Source organism: Mustela nivalis (assembly GCF_964662115.1).
Source record: "Mustela nivalis genome assembly, chromosome: 1".
Classification (NCBI taxonomy): Eukaryota; Metazoa; Chordata; class Mammalia; order Carnivora; family Mustelidae; genus Mustela; species Mustela nivalis.
In genome coordinates, this window is record NC_139020.1 from 123,197,519 (window position 1) to 123,219,070 (window position 21,552).

Genomic DNA, 21,552 nt, shown 5'->3' on the forward strand with positions numbered 1-21,552 from the left:
TTCTTTGTTTATGTTTGGCTTAGATGATCTGTTCATTGTTTTAAGTGTAGTGTTCAAGTCCCATATTATTATTGTGTTATTTTCAGTTAGTTCCTTTATGTTTTTTTTTTTTCAATTGTTTTATTTATTTTGTTACTCCTATGTTGGGTGCATAAATTTTTACAATTTACAATTGTTATATTCTCTTGTTGGATTGTTCCTTTTATTATGATTTAATTCCCTTCTTTATCTGTTACAGTCTTTGTTTTAAAGTCTACTTTGTCGAATATAAGCATTCCTACTCCAGCTTTCTTTTGAGACCATTTGTGTGATAAAATGCTTCTCCATCCCCTCACTTTCAATCTGTAGGTGTCCTTAGGTCTAAAAAAAAAAAAAAAAGAAAGAAAGAAAGAAAGAAAAAGAAAATCCAAAGAGGAATTTGACCAACAAAAACAAAATTGAACCAAAGGAATGAAAACTGGTTAACACTCTAAATGAAATTCAAATCCAATATAGAAGAAATAGGTGACTATGGGAATGTTGACACTGCTGCCATTCAAGAAAGTCTAGATGTGCTGCCCAAAGAGCTTTATGAAGGCAAACTTACAGATATAAAGGGGTGTTTGTGATAAAAAGGATGAAGATGTCCCTGAAGATCACAGCAAAATCTTCACATTTAAAGAACTCTTGGAGATATTTCATGACATCAGAAATAAAAAGGATAAAATGTTGGAAGCTGATTCAACTTAAAAAGAAGTATGACATTTTGTCAAGACATAGGAAAGTTTCTCATTTTAAACTGAAAGTAGAAGGCAATAACTACTCAAACTTCTCAACAATTAAAAAAAAAAAAAGAAAACACTTCTCAGTGCTTCTAATGTTTTAAATTGTAGTGTCTAAATAATATTAGTTTTACTATTTTTTTATTTCCCAATACATTTATAAACAACAATAAGAGTTTTTAAGGTTTTGCTAATTAAGGTTCTGATACAACTTTGAGAGGTCATGAAACAAATGTGGTTTTTCCCATTCACTTGGGGTTTTTTTAAAGATTTTATTTATTTGAGAGAGACAGAAGTACCGACAGAGATAACAAGAGAGAACGTGAAAAGAGGAAAAGAGGGAGAAGCAGGCTCCCCACTGAACAGGGAAACCAATGTGGCACTCGATCCCAGGATCTGACCCAAAGGCAGAAGCTTAACCAACTGAGCCACCCAGGCACCCAGTTAAGGACACTGTGTGTGATTTCAGTTTGCATAGTCATTTCTTTGGCCTCAAACTACCATGCAAAGTGAGAACTACCTGTACTTGCATAACTTTAAAAAGATATACATTAAATTATATTTCTTACTTTATCAATTTTAGACAGTATTTCTTTTTTCATTTCCTTTTTTGGGAATCCCTTAATTTCACTGTGTATTCCATTTATTTAACTATAGTTGGTTTTTCATTGATTTTATTCTTTAAAGATTTTCTTTATTTGAGAGAGAGAGAACGAGAAAAAACATGAGAGGGGAAAAGGTCAGAGGGAGAAACAGACTCCCCATGGAGATGGGAGCCTGATGTGCGACTCAATCCCAGGACTCTGGGATCATGACCTGAGCCAAAGGCAGTTGCTTAAGTAACTGAGCCACCCAAGCACCCCATAGTTGTTTTTTGTTTTTAAGATTTTATTTATTTGACAGACGGAGATCACAAGTAGGCAGAGTAGCAGGCAGGGGTGGGGTAGCAGACTCCCTGCTAAGCAGAGAGCCCCATGGGGGGCTTGATCCCAGGACCTAAGATCATGACCCTAGCTGAAGGCAGAGGCTTAACCCACTGAGCCACCCAGGTGCCCCATGACTTAGTTGGTTTTTTAAATTGAAGCATAGTTCACAAACAAGGTTACATTAATTTCAAGTGTATAGCATAGTGATTTTACAACTCTATACCTTATATTATGCTCATGATAAGTGTAGCTACCATCTGTCATCATACAACGTTCTTACAATACCACTGACTATATCCTCTCTACTGTACCTTTTATCCCTGTAACTTATTCTTTCCACAACTGGAAGCTAGTACCTCCCACTCCCCCTTACCCATTCACTCCTCTACCCCAGAAATCATCAGTTTGTTTTCTGTATTTATGGGTCTGTTTCTGCTTTTTGTTTATTTTGTTTTTTGATTCCACATTATAAGTGAACTCTTATGGCATTTGTCTTTCTCTGTCCAATTTATTTCACTCAGCACTATACTCTCCAGGTCCATCCATGTTGTTGCAAATGGCAACATTCTGATCTCATTCTTTATTGTGGTTGAGTAGTATTCTAGTATATATATGTCGTTCATTCATATATATATATTTCACACCTCCTTTTTCCATTTATCTATTGATGGACACTTAGATTGCTTCCATATCTTGGGTAGTGCAAATAGTGCTGCAATAAACATCGGGGTGCATATATCTTTTCAAATTATTGTTTTAGTTTTCTTTGAGTAAACACCCAATGGTGGAATTACTGGCTCATATAGTATTTCTATTTTTTTTTTTAGAGTAAATTCCATATTATTTTTCACAGTAGCTGTACCAGTTTACATTCCCACCAACAGGGCATAAGTGTTTCTTTTCTTTTACACCTCACCAATATCTATTTCTTGTCTTCTTGATTTTAGCCATTCTAATAGGTACAGATGATAGGGTGATATCTCATTGGGGTTTTGATTTACATTTCCCTGGTGATGAATGATGTTGAGCATCTTTTCATGTGTCTGTTGGCCATCTGTATGTTAGAGAGTATCTTTTAATACCCTTAAGGTTGGGTGATGAAATTAATGCTCTTGCAATAGACTCAACCTCCATTCCCCCTTCCTTCCCTTTTTTTTTTTTTGTTTTATCATTACTTCATAATTGTACAAATAATAAAATAGTAGTTTGAATTTTGTCTTTGATGGATTCTAAAAACTGAAATCCAATAAATAATATTTAATTTGAGTTAATTGTGTTTCTCAACCTTGGCATTATTGACCTATTGAACCAGAAAATTCCTTGTGGGGTGCTGTCCCATGCATTATAGAATGTTTAACAGCATCCTTAACCTTGACCCAGTAGATGCCAGTAGCACTCCCTCATTCATTACTACCAAACATATCAACAGACATTGTCAAATGCTCCCCAGGGAAAGAGGGAGTCAAAATTGTCCAAGTCAAAAATGACTTGGATTTTTATTATGCATCTTTAATATTTCAGTCTGCCTTCACAGGATGTTATACCACTTCACATTTAGTGTAAGAACCTAATGAAAGAATAGTTCCCTTTTCCCCTCTCAATCTCTGTCCTATTTTTTCATATATTTTACTTTTACAAATGTTATATTTCCCCATACTTTATTCTTTTGCTGTTTAAATTATCAGATTTTTTAAATTTAAATTCAATTAGGCAACATTGTTAATCTCAGATGTAGTTTTCAGTAATTTATAGCTGCGTATAACACCCAGTGCTCATCACATCACATGCTTTCATTTATGTCCATAACCCAACTACCCAATCCTCCCACCCACCTCCCCTAAATAGTTATTTCTAAAGAGCTTTAAATAATAAGGAAACAATGTATTATCCATATAGTTGCCATTTCTCCACTCCTTTGTGTAGATTCAGATTTTCATCTGACAACATTTTCTTTCTGCCTGAAAAACTTCAACAGTTTTTATAATGCATGTCTGCTGTTGAAAAATTCTTTGGACTTTTGTATATCTGAAAAAGTCATCATACCATCATTTTAGAAACATTTTGACAAGGTAAAGAAGTCTAGGTCTAGGAGAAACAGTGGTAAACAAAACACTGTTCCCACCCTCATCAAACTTACATTCTAACAGAAAACATGAAAGAAAAAATATATAAAGATACCAGCTAATGGTAAGAGGTATGCAGAAAATTAAAATAGTGGTGGTGCAACAGAAGTGGAATGGATGCATTAGATGGATTGGTCAAGGAAGTTGGTATTTGGGCTGCAATCTGAGAGGAGGGGAGTTTGCTATATGATATATGACCAGAGGAAGCACATTGCAGGCAGAGGAAACCAGGAGGATTGCTTTTTTTTCTCTCATCAGTGTGTAGGATCTTGATGTAATGAACAGTGTTAACCCTTTGCCTGTGCCATATGTTTGAAAAATTGTTTCCCCTGCAGTTAATCTCCTGTATGTTGTATTTTGCCCTTCACAGTTTTTTTTTTTTTACTTATTCAAATAAATATTATTTTCTTTGTGGTGACTCCTATCCTCTTTCTTTCCCTCTTACTAACTTTTCCACACAACAGTAGGGTATGCCTACTGATGGACCAGACTGAGAGTAGGTACTGCACATGTTCACTCAACCCCTCAAGGTTATTCCCTCCTTTCTTGCTCTAACTTTGCCTCAAGACACATGGGTTCTGTAGCACCTTGTGTGCTGCAGATGCCTGTTCTTTCTTCCTTCTCCAGCCTCAATAACCACTCCTGACATCTACAGTGGAAAATCTCCCATATTGTTTAAAGAACTTCACTCACGGATTTAGTTGAGTGAGAGATGCTACAACCAGACACTCTGGGAACAAAGAGCAGTCATTCATAAGCCTATAATTAAATATTCTGCTTTTTGCTCTTGGCCCCACTATCTCTGATCTGGGACTTTTTCTGGAAATACTATTTTAAAAATCTTTTTCTCTTGCCTTTGGTTATAGATTCCTCCACTCTGTTGAGTATTGTCATCAGTTTGGTTTTTTTTTTTTTATGTTTTACAGTAATTTCTTAATTTTCTAATGTCCTCTTGCTGTCTCGTAAGAGTCTTTGTAGGATTGGTGTAATTTCCCTGTTATTTCAATGAAGCATTAGCAAGAAAGAGAGGTCAATGTCTCTGATTTAGTTATGTGAACTGGAGTTCTCATGGGAATAATAGAATAATTTTTTTCTTATTAAAGTTATACCTAGATTAATTTGGGGAGAATTGACTGTTTTCAGAAATGAGTCCTTGGTACTATCCAGTCCATGTGGCACTATGTAACTTGTCACTTACTAAAATTATATTTTGCCCCATTTCCCCCATGCAATTTAACAATAAATTGTAACATATTTCCATCAAAATACCTGAATATAATTTATCAATATCTTCTCTACTACTACTCTATCTAAGGACTGTTTTAAATTCTACCTTCACCTAGTCACTGTTGAATTATAGGAAAGCTGCTGATGTTTCTGTATGGTGTATAAATAAGAGCCATACAGAGAATTAAGTTAAAAAAGACACTTTTTAAAAAAAATGTGTAATGATTCTAACAGTTTATTTGATTCTTTGGAGTTTTCCAAAGAGACCATCATTACCTGCAAATAATAAAAATTATGCCTCTCCTTTCATACTTACTGATTTATTAGGTTTTCTACCTCTAATTAGATAAATTGTAATCATTTAAATTGGACCAGAAAAGTATCCAGTTTATTGTTTCAAAAGTAAAGTCATGTTCCTCATTCATAATGTACATACTTTTTTTTTTTCTTTCATTGACATAGGCATGTTATTTGTCAGATTGAGGCTTTCCCAGCCTCAGTGCCTTATTTTAAATAATACTCTTTGTCATGTTAAAATAAAAAAAAACTTCCTAATTTTTCTTCCTTTTAATACAAAATTTAGGTCAAGTTTTATCAACTTCCCCTTCAAAATCTTTTAAGGTGACTATGTAATTTTTTAAAAAAATATTTTATTTATTTATTTATTTATTTATTTATTTATTTATTTTTAATATTTTATTTTATTTATTTGACAGAGAGAGATCGAGATCATAAGTAGGCAGAGAGGCAGGCAGAGAGAGTGGAGAGAAGCAGGCTCCCTGCTGAACAGAGAGCCCCATGCAGGGCTCAATCCCAGGACCCTGAGATCATGACCAGAGCCAAAGGCAGAGGGTTAACCCACTAAGCCACCCAGGCGCCCCAAGGTGACTATGTAATTTTTTATAAATCCTCAAAAAACCCTTTGAGGGAGTGCCTGTCTTTACTCCCATTTTAAAAGCCAGCACACTAAGGGCCCAGAGAGGTTAAGTAATTTTCCCAGGGTCACATAATAAGCAAATGCCAAAATAATAGTTCCAATTCAGATCTCTCTGACACTTGCCCTCTTAACCACAACACTGCATTGTAGTTTTGAATATGTATGCACACACATGCACAAAACACATACACCTGTATATAGGTTTTTGTTTTTAACATTATATTTCCTTTTGGATGCAAAAAAGCCTGGAGAAAAGAAGCAATTTTAAGATTCAGAGGTTGAGAGAAGTTGTCCATTTAGAGGCTATTGGGTGGGCAGCAAGAAATGGAATATAGAGTAATTGTAAATTCTTATTTGCCCCACCTTTAGTCCTCTGGTCTGGGGGCAAATGCTGAGACCCATTTGACCATCCTAGCTCGTCCTAAGGGCATGTCCTCACTACTCACCTTGTCTGTTGCTCATGGCTTCCTCCACCAGGGGGCATGGAGTATCACTGGTGCTGCTCCCTTGTCCATAGAATTCAGATTCTTCTAAAATGTCTCAACGTTTATAGCAGCAATGGCCACGGTCGCCAAATTATGGAAAGAACCAAGATGCCCTTCAACGGACGAATGGATAAGGAAGATGTGGTCCATATACACTATAGAGTATTATGCCTCCATCAGAAAGGATGAATACCCAACTTTTGTAGCAACATGGACGGGACTGGAAGAGATTATGCTGAGTGAAATAAGTCAAGCAGAGAGAGTCAATTATCATATGGTTTCACTTATTTGTGGAGCATAACAAATAACATGGAGGACTTGGGGAGTTAGGAGAAGGGAGTTGGGGTAAATTGGAAGGGGAGGTGATTCATGAGAGACTATGGACTCTGAAAAACAATCTGAGGGGTTTGAAGTGGCGGGGGTGTGGGAGGTTGGGGTACCAGGTGGTGGGTAATATAGAGGGCACGGATTGCATGGAGCACTGGGTGTGGTGAAAAAATAATGAATACTGTTTTTCTGAAAATAAATTAATTAATTAAAAAAAATATCTCAACAGCAGTGGACTGGATTAAGTAATTCTCCACCCCCAAATTCATGTCTTCTCAGAACTTATGAATGTAACAGTATTTGGAAATAGGGTATTTTCAGACTTAATCAATTTAAGATGAAATCATACTAGATTTGGTGGACTCCAGTCCAATTGCTGCAAAGGAGGAAAGGAAGGACTGGTCCCTAGAGCATTTGGAAAGAACACGGCCCTGCTGGCACCTTGATTTCAGATATCTGGCCTCCAGAAGTGTGAGGGAATAAATTTCTGTTGTTTAAGCTACCCAGTCTGTGAATTGTTAGGAAATTAATATAAGCAGGAAGTCTTCCAGTACCACCTCCTCAACACCTCCTCTGCCCGCCACACCTAGCGCAGTCACACAAACCACTTTTCTTTCTAAACTTGGGCAAAGGGGCAAAAATCCATTGTCACTGGGGGCTTCCATGTGAAGTACTATTCTTCAACCCTCAAAATGAGACATGAAATGGGTAAGTAGGAAGACGACTACAGTTTAATAACTCTACATTTTGCTCTACACAGATTTTTCAAACCAGGTGCCTATACCCGCATGAGCATGCAAAAACACACATACTATTTCAAAGTACTTTTCTTCTTCAGAATCTGAGGACTGAAGTAATAAAATCAGGCTTATTCCAACACTTTTAAATGTTCTCAGAATAAACAAACAAGTTGTCTTGCCATTTCTTTTATTTTCTTTCTTGGTAACTTGTCTTTCTTTCAAAGAAAAAGGGATCTTTCTTTGAAGACTATTATTTTTTTTTCTTATTTGCTAAATTTATTACTTTTTTTTCTTTTTTTTTAAATTTATTTTCAGCATAACAGTATTCATTCATTATATACTCCATAGTGTATTTTACATATATATATAGTATATATAGTATATACCCCATAGTGTATATGGACCACATCTTCCTTATCCATTTGTCCATTGAAGGGCATCTTGGTTCTTTCCATAGTTTGGCGACCGTGGCCTTTGCTGCTATAAACATTGGGGTACAAATGGCCCTTCTTTTCACGACATCTCTATCTTTGGGGTAAATACTCAGGAGTGCAATGGCAGGGTCATAGGGAAGTTCTATTTTCGATTTCTTGAGGAATCTCCACACTGTTCTCCAAAGAGGCTGCACCAACTTGCATTCCCACCAACAGTGGAAGAGGGTTCCCCTTTCTCCACATCCCCTCCAACACATGTTGTTTCCTGTCTTGTTAATTTTGGCCATTCTAACTGGTGTAAGGTGATATCTCAATGTGGTTTAATTTGAATCTCCCTGATGGCTAGTGATGATGAACATTTTTTCATGTGTCTGATAGCCATTTGTATGTCTTGATTGGAGAAGTGTCTGTTCATATCTTCTGCCCATTTTTTGATATGATTGTCTATTTTGTGTGTGTTGAGTTTGAGGAGTTCATTATAGATCCTAGATAACAACCTTTTGTCTGTACTGTCATTTGCAAATATCTTCTCCCATTCCGTGGGTTGCCTCTCTGTTTTTTTGACTGTTTCCTTTGCTGTGCAAGAGAAGACTATTCTTAAATGGAACTCTCTGGACCTTTGTGATTTGCATGATGGCATTTCTTTCATGTAATGAATCTGTTGTTTCATGATTGGTCTTTCCTGTTTCCTCTCATGCCCCTTTTATTCATGAATTTCCTCCATTTATATGCTTTTCTACTTCTTTTCTGAGGGTATTTAGATATCCTTGAGTTTCTAGGCTTCTGTACCTGATTTTGCTCTTAGCCTCCTGTGAACTTTTTTTTATTCTTTACAGTGTTTCCACATTTCCTGTGGTTCTTGGTTGTATAATTTGTTCCATTTTGGGCAATTATTATTGCTATTACTTTTTTAAATTTTCCAGCTCAGTCGAACCTCCTTCAGGAGTTGGCATTTCCTCTCCAGTAACTTCTTCAGGTGGTGTTACAGAATTGCTTAAGTGAATCAGGGCCACTAGGATTTACTTGCATTTGTTCATTTTTCACACTGAGAGGGTATTGATTTTTCTTTTATCAGACAATGCTACTGTTTTTCTGTTACAATAGCCAGGAGGAGGGACCTGGGGCCTCTTTTTAATCCACAAGCTTCCAAGAAGTCCCATTTTATCTTTCAGCCTTTTATGCCAGTCAAAACTCTTGCTCTTGATACTTCTTCATTAAGTTCCTTTTCGCATACCAACTGTCTCACTTGCAAGTTTAGCTTTGCATAAACTCTGCTATCAATTCTTTGTTCTAAATAAATCATCAGTGTTATGCCAAATACAAATTCTTGCAACAGCTAGCACAAAATTAACTCATGTACTTTTATCTCATGTTCTAAAATTTTCCTTATTCAAGTAGCATCTTCAGTAAAAAAATTTGGAAAACAATCTAGTATACACTTTTTTACTAACATTATTATGAACATTTCTACATGTTAGTACAGAGATGTGCATAAACATAAAATTTGGGGGGATGAATAATATTCATTAAGAGGCAGTACCAGAGTTAGGCGATTTGCAGAGTAGGTATGTATTGTTTTGATCTGCTAAGTGTCCTTTCCCCTTTCTTCAGGTAGTTCTACTCTCTTGCCCCACCTTCTCTTTGGAGAACTGTCCTTCCTTTCCTTTCCTCAGATGTGGTTCTGGTGATGTCAATCTCAGTACTTTGCCTCCAACATCCCCCTGCCTCCTGTCCCAATGACAGTTGGGCATATGTCTCAGGCCTGGTTAATTCTAATTCCTGCATAGTTTGCACCTAGTCCCAAGAGTGCTCTTGTGACTCCAGTCTTTCCCAGGTTATATTGCTTCAGATACATTTGCTGCTCAAAACAGAAGACCTAAATAACAGTGGCTTAAACCTTAGGGACATCTGTCATTTTACTTGAAAAGTCTAGAGATTGTGGTTGTTATGGGTTGATTTGCATCCACCAAAAAAGCTATGTTCAAGTACTAACACCCAGCACCTGTGAATGTAGTCTTTTTTGGAAATAAGGACTTTGCAGATGTAATCAAGTTAAGATGAGGTCATTATGGTGGGCTTTAATCCAATATGACTGCAGTTTTTAAAAGAAGAGGACACCAGTCATGTGACAACAGAAGCAGAGACTAGAGAGAGACAGCTGTCAGCCAAACAGAGCTAAGGATCAAGAGCCGTCACCAGAAACTAGGAAGAGGCAAGGAATGATTCTCCCCTACAGGTTTCAGAGGGAGCACGGCCCTGCTTACACCTTGATTTTGGATTTTTAGTCTCCAAAAGTATGTGAAAATAAATTTCTATTGTTTTAAGCCATCCAGTTTATGATACTTAGTTAATGATAATCTAGGAAAATAATACAGTGGTGCATTAAGATCCCAGGAGATTAATAAGAAACAGAAATCCTGTCATCATAAGTATGGAGACAAACTGGCCCATGAAGATGGAGGACATGTAAACTAGTACTCCTTCATTCAAAAAAATATTTACTAAATGCTTACTATCTGCCAGTAACGGCAAAGTGGCAAAAGGCAGTGTGGCTTAAATAATGCAGTGCACAAACTTTGTGGCTTTAATAAACGTAGAGAGAGATGTTTTATATGCCAGCCTTCCACACGGTGCTTTCAAGACATTATCTCGGTCATCTCAATGGCCCTGTGAAGTAGTAGTTATCCTGATGTTTCCCATTTTGAACAAAGAGAAAACTAAAGCTTTAAATCAACAATGCATTTGATGACTGTTGAGTTGGAGGTGCACCAGCAAGAAAACCTAATGATAACCGTTGGCATCTCAGTCTTTGGAAAAAGCCCACATAATTCTCCCAGTGGCAAATGTATCAAAGACTCACACCAAACTTACCTGGCTACTGTAGACCAGGACTTTTGGCTTCTGCATGACCCCACACCATGGCTTCACAGACACTGTCAACAGCCAAGTCATTCTGACAGTGGACTCTACAGCAGATTCCCTTCAGGGGTCAGCATGAGGACCCAGCCTCCAGCACTGCCAGTCACTTGGTGTTGAGGAGAGTCACACAGCTTATATAGGCCATTGTAATCAAGTCTGAAATTCTCCAGTCCCTGGAGACTGCATAACCCAATGTAAGCTGTGGTCAGTGGTGTTCTATATATGAAAGCAACAATTAAGAATGTGCTTTGAGGGACGCCTGAGTGGCTCAGTTGGTTAAGCAGCTGCCTTCTGCTCAGGTCATGATCCCAGCGTCCTGGGATCGAGTCCCACATCAGGCTCCTTGCTCCACAGGGAGCCTGCTTCTCCCTCTGACTCTGCCTTCCACTCTGTCTGCCTATGCTCGCTCTCGCTTGCTCTCTCTCTGACAAATAAATAAATAAAATCTTTAAAAAAAAAAAAAAAAAAAAAAAAAAGAATGTGCATTGAGGTAGAAAATGAGTCCAGGATGTTTATGCTTAAGAGTTGAAGAATGCTGACCAAACTAAGAACAGGCACAGTGTTATAAGAGATGTCCATTGGAGCCTCCGGGCTCTCTGCTTTAACAAATGAATAAATATGGGAAACAATGCATATTGGAGGCCTTGTAAAGTACTGCTTTTAAGAAACCTATTTAAATAGCATTTTCATGCTTGTTTGACTTTGGTTGTATTCCTATCTCCCCCCTCCCCCCGCCATCTCCCTCCCTCTCTCTTTCTCACTCTCTCCCATTAAGGTCCTTTAGAACAGTGTATGTAGAATATCAGTTATGAAATCCCGAGTTAAAGCACACTATAAAAGTGCCACAGAGGTGTTCACATGAAAGTGGAAAAAAAGCAGGATAATAGCATGGAGCATTTTAGAAAGGTTTCTTTCTTTCTTTCTTTCTTTCTTTCTTTCTTTCTTTCTTTCTTTTTAATTTCTTTTCAGCATAACAGTAGTCATTGTTTTTGCACCACACCCAGTGCTCCATGCAATCTGTGCCCTCTCTAATACCCACCACCTGGTTCCCCCAACCTCCTACCCACCCCCCCGCCCCTTCAAAACCCCCAGATTGTTTTTCAGAGTCCATAGTCTCTCATGGTTCACCTCCCCTTCCAATTTCCCTCCCTTCTCTCCATCTCCCCTTGTCCTCCATGCTATTTGTTATGCTCCACAAATAAGTGAAACCATATGATAATTGAGTCTCTCTGCTTGACTTATTTCACTCAGCATAATCTCTTCTAGTCCCGTCCATGTTGCTACAAAAGTTGGGTATTCATTCTTTCTGATGGAGGTATAATACTCCATAATGTAGATGGACCACATCTTCCTTATCCATTCGTCCGTTGAAGGGCATCTTGGTTCTTTCCACAGCTTGGCGACAGTTGGCCATTGTTGCTATAAACATTGGGGTACAGATGTCCCTTCTTTTCACTACATCTGTATCTTTGGGGTAAATACTCAGTAGTGCAATGGCAGGGTCATAAGGAAGCTCTATTTTTAATTTTTTGAGGAATCTCCACACTGTTTTCCAAAGTGGCTGCACCAACCTGCAGTCCCACCAACAGTGTAAGAGGGTTCCCCTTTCTCCACATCCTCTCCAACACATGTTGAGTGTTTAGAAAGGTTTCTAAGGTTAGAAAGGTTACAAAGTCTGGGTAAGGCTCATTGGCAGAAGTTTAGGTCATTAATGATGCTAGGCAGATGTGAGCATATTCTTTTCATTATAGAATTATAAATAAAAATAATCTTGCATTGGGATATTTTTTGTAACTTTTCATCTGGAATTTGCAAGTTTTTCAAAAAATCTAAAAATATTTGAAAAGATACCACTTATCTCTCAGAATAAGAAATCCTAAAGTAGGCACACCACCCCCATCTGGTGCATGTATCTCACAGCCATGAATTTCAAGTGATGAGACATAAATCAGAAGCTGGAGATAGACACAAGCCACTTTTCCCTTTTAAAAGTGAAGATATATTTTAATTAAAATAATTTAATGAAAACCACTTAATTAGGCACTTTGTTAAGCAGAGTACGGGGCACCAAAAATAGAAGCAAAAACACAGTCTCTTCTGGTGAGGGGCTCATGGCCTACTGGGAAATACAAGGGCATGGCCAGTGGATGGATTGGGGTAGTAAAGGGATACCTAGAAGGGAGAAAACTCCACACAGAGGTTGCAGGGGATTCACTGAGCAATAATGGAATGGAGCCTTGAAGAATGCATGTGATAGGAGATGATGAAAGACCATGTTCAAAGGTAAAGAAGCCTGAAAGGTAACAGTAAACTCAGAGACCAGCAGTTAGCTCTGTGCGGAGAGGCTAGCGTGGGAAGTATATAGAGTGGGGCAGAGAGTGAGGATGGAGGGATAGGTTGAGGCCGGCTTACAAAGCCTAGTGTGAGATCCAGATCCACCAGTGAACTGGCTGTGGGACCCTTGTTAATATGTCATCTGCTCTTTTCACATCTCATATATTGCATTAAAAGCACAGTTTCTGGAGTCAGATTCTTGAGCTCTAATACTGACTTGTCTGATAGTGGGACAAGTTCTCTTTGCTTCACCTTCTTCAGCTATAAAATAGTACCAACATAAAAATACATAAATAGAATACTTTAAAGTGTTGCTGAAAGGATTAAATGCAGTGACATGTGTGCTTGACACCAATGAACATTTATTGGTATTTGTGATTATTGTCGCTGTCATTGATGACATCATTCTCTTCATTGTCTGGAAGGATATGCTAAAATAACATATGTGAAAGTGCTTGGAAAACTGAAAACCAGGAGCATTACAATGACCATGCCAGTAATGTGCTCACTACTAGTGTACCAGCATCTCTTCACCAAGGGCTGCCTGCTTGCCCACCACAAACATCTCCACAGATGGTGTGGTGCCCAGAGACGGGGCGCCTTTCATTTTGATCAGGGCTGATAGAGATTTGCTAAGTGTTGACTGGAGTGCTGGTCCCACAGATATAATACATGTCAAAGTCAATAAAACTGTTCACTTAAGACCAGTGCATTTGCAAAGATTTTTGAAAATCACAGCTTAGAATCAACAGCACTTTCTGGCAGGTGGGGCTTGTTTCAGATCAAAGCAACTCATGCCTGGAGACCACTCATGCCTCTGCTTCAGTCCTGGCACAGTCCTTGCACTACAGAGTGCAAAGACCCCAAGTGACCTTTCTCTCTCCATTTCTACCAGTTCTCTGTCTCTTCAGGTAAAGAAATGAGGCAGGAAAATCCACTCTTTGCCCCTAGGTATAGAGAAGTTTGGCTCAATCCATTTCTCAGAATCTCCCCTTCTCTCACAGCTGGCTGGAGGTGCTTAGCTTGGCGGACTTGCCTCAGGACAAATTTTAAGTTCCCAAACTTTTAGAATGCTTTTTTGAAAAGCGAGTTTGTCTTATACAAAACAACACCTTAGAAAATCCAAGCGATTTATTTTTAACAGATTCTTAAAGTGCCCTAAATCACCAAAAGTTGCCAGCAGGGCACGATGTAAGACTTGGCCATCATTATCAATCAAGGTACCAGGTCTGCAGTGAGCGGGGCTCTGAACAAAGCTAGAGGCACAAATTAAGGATGTTTTCTGAGCTAAGCCCCTGGTGGGCAGGGGGCCTGTCTGGCTAAATTGCTTTGTGCCACACAGAAGAGAAGAAACGAGCGGTTTTTTATATTAGTGATGGTTATGTGCTTGCTGTGGGCCTACAAAAGTAAGCAAAGGCCAGAGCTGTCTAGGGTGTTTGACAGAAGATTTTCTTGGAGGGGAACACAAGACCTAAATCCTCAAACAGGTTGAAATCTCCTGGCAAAGGAATCATGGAAAAAAGACTAGAATTGCCTCTGAGCTCCAAACGCCTAACAAAACTCACATTGATTCGTTTATGATTCTTGAAAGACATGCCATCAGCTACTAATGGCTCCAGGAAAACTGGGAAACAAGTGTCTGTTTCAGAGGGGTGTGCAGCTTCCCACACCCAGAGCCCCAAGGAGACCTGCTGTCCCTCTGTTCACCTTCCCAAGCCCCTTTCATCCAGACTGCATTTTCCTGACTGTGCTCAAGTGTGTCTGAAGAGAGATCACCAAGCAAAACAGCTGTGTAGGTCTTCCTCTCTCCTTCTTTTCCTCTCTCCCTCTTCCCTTCTCCCTCCCTCTATTCCTCTCTCCCTCTCCTCTTCTCTCTCTCTAAACCTTTTACACTGCAGTTGAACAAGCCCCTGGATAAAGACTTTATCCAAAAACCCCCTCTTTAAAGTTATTTCAAATTTCTCTGCAAGGCTTTCAGAAATCTGTTTGTTTGAGGGCAGAATTAGATGTGACCGGCGTTTTATTGTGACATAAAACCATATTTCTTCCCTGGAAGATTAAAAAATAAAATCGGTTAATAAGAAAAGCTGTCAGCAACAGAAAATGGCTGACATAATCCGTTTATCCTCCGAGCAATAAAGATATTGGTCCTTGGGAGTCTATCCTCTCTCTCATGTTATTTCGCCCAAAACATTATCTTCCCAGCATTCTGATGGATTAAGAAGTCATATGGGAGATAGCAGGGAAATGACAGATACAAAAAAATATATAATATCCTTTCATTTCCCCTCCTCCCTCCACACTCACTCATATTCCCCCTCTCTTTTCCTCCCTCCCCTTCCCCAAAACACACACACACTTTATTTTCTCTCTTTTCCCTCTCCCTGACACCCTCCCATTTTTCTCACCCATTGGGAAAGAAATAGATCTTCTTTTACCCACAATTCCAATACTCTGATAATCCTAATAGAGGTGATGATGCAAAGTGGCACCCAAGTCAGTGCCTGCTGTGTGTGTGTGTGTGTGTGTGTGTGTGTGTGTGTGTGTGACTTCCACACATCTACATAGACACAGATCGCCAAATAAAGAGATGGACCCTTGATAAGGCTGTTGAACACCTAGAGAGAAAGAGAATTAAGTGTATCTAGCCACACTCATAGATTTTTAATCTAGGATTTCTGACAATAGCATAAATTTCAAGAACAAGGCTGAAGGCAGCACAAGCTAACGGAAACAGTAAATGGAGCTTTGGAGCGGCTACAATTAAAACACTTTTTGGGTTTTAGGGGATTAAGGAAACCATTAAACAAACAAACAAACAAACAAAAAAGCACAGTGTGGCCAAACTTGTTCTCCTCTTTTCTCATTTAATAGTACCAATCACCACCTTTTCTCATAAGCATGGAGGTTGTTCTGGGGAAAAGATTCTTGAGCTCACTCATCAGAACCCTCAGGATACTTTGAAACTGTTTTACAAATAATCCCCAGAACGCTTCCTAGTATTTTAAGGAGGGATAAGGGGAATGCAAATAGAAACTAGGCAACATCTCAAAAATGTATTCTTCGGTTTGGAGGGTTACTCTCTGAGTCTCAGCGCTCTCTTTTCTAACTCACCACTTCTCTCAAGTGAAACACCAGCACTTTGGTCAGTTCTAGGAATTTTATTCAAATAGCTAAATATTAAGTCTTACTGACCAAGCTGTGTGTTTTATGGGAATTGAAAGAAGAATGTTGTGTTTCATGGGAATCTGACCATGTGAGTTTACAGCTGACATCTTAGGTAAGATCATAGGAAGCTGTAGAAGGAATTACAAATATCACGAGGAGTTGGTAAGCTCCCAAAATGGTGGTAAAATGGAGGATTTCTGGTAATGATTTTCATTGTGTCCGTGGAAGTAAACAATTGTGTATGTATATATGTACATACTTACATATATTTCAATACCTAAAAATCATCTAAAATATACCACTCACAATTATTTTTTAAGTTTACCAGTCCATCCTCACCTAAGTTACCAGAAATGGCAAATAATACAATTTCCCACTTTTCTAATAGCTAATCCTCAAGTATGTCTGTGACTATAGTATCCTCATGTGGTATACAGATGAGAATGGACCAGGTTAAGAGTAAGAGAGAAGGTGAAATGAGGAAAGAGAAAGATGTAGTTTGGGGATTCCACTCCATAAATTACCTTTTTTTTAACCTGACAGTTTGCAAATGATATAATAGAAATACCATCAGGGTTCCAAGGAGAAAATAATTTTTATTTCTTTCAATTCATATACTTCTATCTACTCACATCTTTCTGCAGTGAATATCTTCTGGGATTATAACTTTCTATACATTTTTAAAGCCAGTCCCTATAGAAGGTTTTAATTGCATTGTACAAGATAGACTCCCATAAAAAATGATGTTACCCACTCAAAACAAATATACACATTTTATTATGGCAAAGCCTCTTTATTTAAATGGCTATAAAACCAGATGTTGTGCAAATGTCTAGAGCAATTAAAAACAAGGAGTAAATTCATAAACCACAATTACTAAAGCTAAATGTTTCACTGAAAAAGAGGCTGTTTCTCAATTAAAAGCCTTTAGTAAATAAAAGCTGTTTGAATGTTAAGTGTTTAGATTGTATGGCAGGAAACTGAGCTCCTCAAATATTTCCATGTGATGGTATTAATGATTAAAACAGAAACTCTGAATTAAATTAGTTCCTAGTTTGACAATTGACCATGCCTAAAACACTATTCATTCATTATTTCATTGAATATGTTATTGTCGTTGTGTTAAACCAGGCATCATAAATCATCCTAATGCAAGGTTTAATATGGCTATAAGCCACTGCTAGGAATTGACTAGGAATTAGCTTGGAGTTGATTACAGTCCCTGGATTATATACTTTGCCTAACATTTATTCATTCTTCTTTCAACAAACATTTCTTTAGTGTTCACCATCCACCAGGTTCTATACCAGGCGCTGGGGATCTGTAGATAAACAAGACAAGGTCACGGCCTCTGGAATGCCACAGTCTGGCAGGGGAGGCAGAGCAGAGATAAGCAGCAACACATTGATGTGGTGGGTACTCTCACAGAGGAGGTAGAAGGCAGGGAGTACACTGGTCATCCCAGCACAGCCTGGGTGTAGTGCCATGGCAATTCCTTCTTCACACAACACTGGCTTGCTAAGGCGCCCCAATACCAACTTGATTCTGGGAGACAGATGCCAGAATTTCATCTCCAAAGTCCTCCCAGGACTTTCCTGCAGGGGAGTTTATGGGAGTCACAGTGCTGAATACATATGGTATCTCGGTTATGGGTTACCTGCCCATCATTTATCTAATCTCGTGACCTTGAAATAATCACAAACTATAAAGAAGTTAAACATAAATAAGGTTTTCTTCAAAAGCATTTTAAAAATTGAGGACTTGCCAGATTATCTTTTTTATAAAAATTGTAAAAATCAAGACATTTCTAATATTTAATTATTTCCTTTATAGCACAACGCTGTATGGAAATTCTAAATGACCTGCCTGTTTCACCCATGACATTGTGAGATACTTGAGAACTGGGATGGTTCGTGGTGAGTGGTCTATAAATGTCTGTCAAATCCAATCAAGTGGAACTATTTTCTAGTTAATAGAAAGTTTGAGTCATTGGTTTTGAAAATTACTCAGTTTGTCAATAACAATGAGTTACCTTTTCCTTGTCATAGCAAGATTTCAAGATGGTTGGTCTATATAAGTCTTTACCTGATCATGGGATGGGCTGTTCCATTTAATGAATGCATTTAGTTTTATAGAGGATTACCCAAAATACTTTATTTGGGTTACCAATTTAGAAAAGGTATTTTAAAATGCAATATAATTCTCGTTACAGTGAAACTAAATGGGCAGGATTAAACTGTTAATTCAGGAGCCAGGTCATTGTGAAGATAAAATACCATGTGCTTTGAGAGTGTAAATGCCGGATATTAGCATTCTTTCAGTGAGTTATTACTGGAGTAAGAGACCATTCTAAAAAGAAACCCCAGATTTCCTCAGGTCCACATGTACTCTTCTGGGGCTGGTTGGCAGTTTCTTTTCTTAGGGAATTTCCTGGTTGTATGAATTTGATTGCGCACATCTAGTAGTGTAGGATATGTATTTGTTTCTGTGGTTTATATTACTCTGACTGGAAATTCTACTAAGCATTCCTTTAGTTCTTGCAACAATGCTCTGAGCTAGGTATAATTATTATAGCCAATTTAAAAATAAAGAAACTGACTTAGAGTTTATTTGCCCAAGGTATAAAACCAGGACTTCACGAAGCCAGAGCTGGGATACCAATCTGCCTGATTTCAGTGCTCTTACTCTTAATTACTATTCCAAACTGCCTCCACTGACTTGATTTACAGAAATATTAGGTAAACCATGCAGAATTTAATAGCTTACTCTTGGTTAAATAAAACTGGAGAGGAAAATGTGAATGAAGTCTTCAGAGTCTTCTCTCAGTGGTTTGGCTTCAGTTTTTCCTCACCTGGATCTTTCAGGATTCTTGTCATCATTTTCCTGCTAACTTGTCAGTACACTTTTACTCTCCTGATGTCTAGAGTCAGGCAAAAATCAATCTTTACCATTTAGTCAGTCAGTAAGGACCTGCCACAGGCTTAGCTCCATGCTAGGTGGCACTGGGAATAAATATGAGTGTTTAGAAACAAATCCAAACTGAAACCCAGTTCTAGAAAAACTCCAGATCATGGATCTAAGGCTAAAATGAGGAAACAGGGAAACTAGGCTGGTTTCCAAAATTAAGGCAAGGCCTTATGCACATGCCTTCTCTTTTCTTCTTCATTCGTCCCAGGAATGCACAATGAATAGCTAGAAGAGGTCTGCATTCTGCAAGGAAAGCTCTTGAATAGTTCTTTCTGCATCTTTTGCCTTCTAATAAAACTGTTGAATATCTCATATAGAGTTTGCTGTATATAGACGTAAGTAATTAAAGAAAGTTTCCAGCTTGGGAACAGATGTATAGGTAAAGTAAAAGTCATCTCCTGATTGAGAAGAATAAAAGTTCTTACTGCTGCTAGGCATACATGCATAAATATCCCCAATTTTTTAAAATCTCTTTTTCTGATTGAGAGGGACCACTTGGAGCATAGAAAAGCTTCTTGCAGAGAAAGTAGTTCCCTCATGTGCAAAGCAGGTACAGGAAATATAAATCCCTCAGATTAGTTTAAGAAGGCTAAAGATAAAGCTCCTTTATAACAGCAATTAGAGGCCAGCACATGGACTCTAATTATTGTCAGCACATTAATGCTGACAGGGAAGAAAGTTGTCAACCTAAGACGACTTTGGACAAGTTTTTGATACCTAATATGTACATGAGAGGAAGAAAGAGATACTTTTTAAAGCAGAACAAGAAAATCTACATGAATAAATAATGATACTTTCAGTTGACAATGAAAAACATTTTTACACCTATTTCTTTAAATCTTGATCTGAATAGCACCTTCTTTAAATTTGGCATACAAAACCAATAATCTGAAATGGCTAAATAATTGGCACAATTTTTCTTTTATCTACAACTTATATAATATAACAGCCAGTAGAAGGAGCACTATATCTGGGCCAAGGTCCAGAGCTGCTTTACTCACACAGGACCAGGCTCCAGCTCTAACACAGGACATAGTTCCAAGCCATGATTTTCAGGTCTCCTGAGTCCTTTCCAAGTAGTGTTAATGCCACTGTATAATGGGAATCTCCAAGAGACTCACAGAGAGCAGTTTTCCTCAAACTTATTTGACTGCAGGACTCTTGCACACTAGTATTCATTGGAACATGTTGGTTTTGCTGTCTTGTGTTAGCCCATCCAAATAGTTTTGGGACTGTGATTGGTTGTGAGGAAAGAGGGGAAACGTGTCCTTTGATTATCCTGGTAATTCTAATCTGTGGTACTCCCCACTTTATCCTTAGTGCTTGGCATGTAAGAGATCTTTGGCAAATAAGCATTGAATGGATACAAAATGAGTAACTGATAAAAGGGAAGAAGTCAAGGGGTTAAAAAAGAGAGAGAAAAAAAAAGAGAGAGAGAGAGAGAAGAAAGAGATCCATGATATATGAACTAAGTGCAGAACAGGAGATCTAGTTTGAGTCTAGGCTCCAACACAGTCTAGATATGTAATCTTGAGAAAATTCCTCAGTCTTCTCATCTATAAAATGGGGTTTCCTTACGTTACTGGGATATTGGGTAGCATACTTGCAATAAGGTATATAAAACACAATTCCTAGAACATTGGAGGTGTTTACTGAAATTTCTATTTGTTAAATTATTTCCACTTGTTGGGGCACCTGGGTGGCTCAGTGGGTTAAGCCACTGCCTTTGGCTCAGGTCATGATCTCAGGGTCCTGGGATCGAGCCCCACATCAGGCTCTGTTCAGTGGGGAGCCTGCTTCCCCCCACTCTCTCTGCCTGCCTCTGCCCACTTGTGATATCTCTCTCTCTCTCTCTCTCTGTCAAATAAATAAAATCTTTAAAAAAATAAATAAATAAATAAAAATTATTTCCACTTGTTAAAAATTTTGATCTGTTAGAGAAGAAAGAATAACAGTGGCTTGAAAGTCATCTGCAAGATAAAGAAAGAGCCAATGTTTTGGAGCCAGGAAGGAGGACTTGAGCAGCAATCAGTACCACCAGAAGCTCTACATTTGTGGAATATAAGGATATTTTATATCTCTACTTAAAAGCTCAGCTAGGTTCTGTTCAATGTGATTTTAAAGTTATATTTTGGTACAGAGAGGAGTTTCTTTGGTAACCCCAACTCTTATCAGAGAACAGTTTCATGCCTAATCTTTTGAAT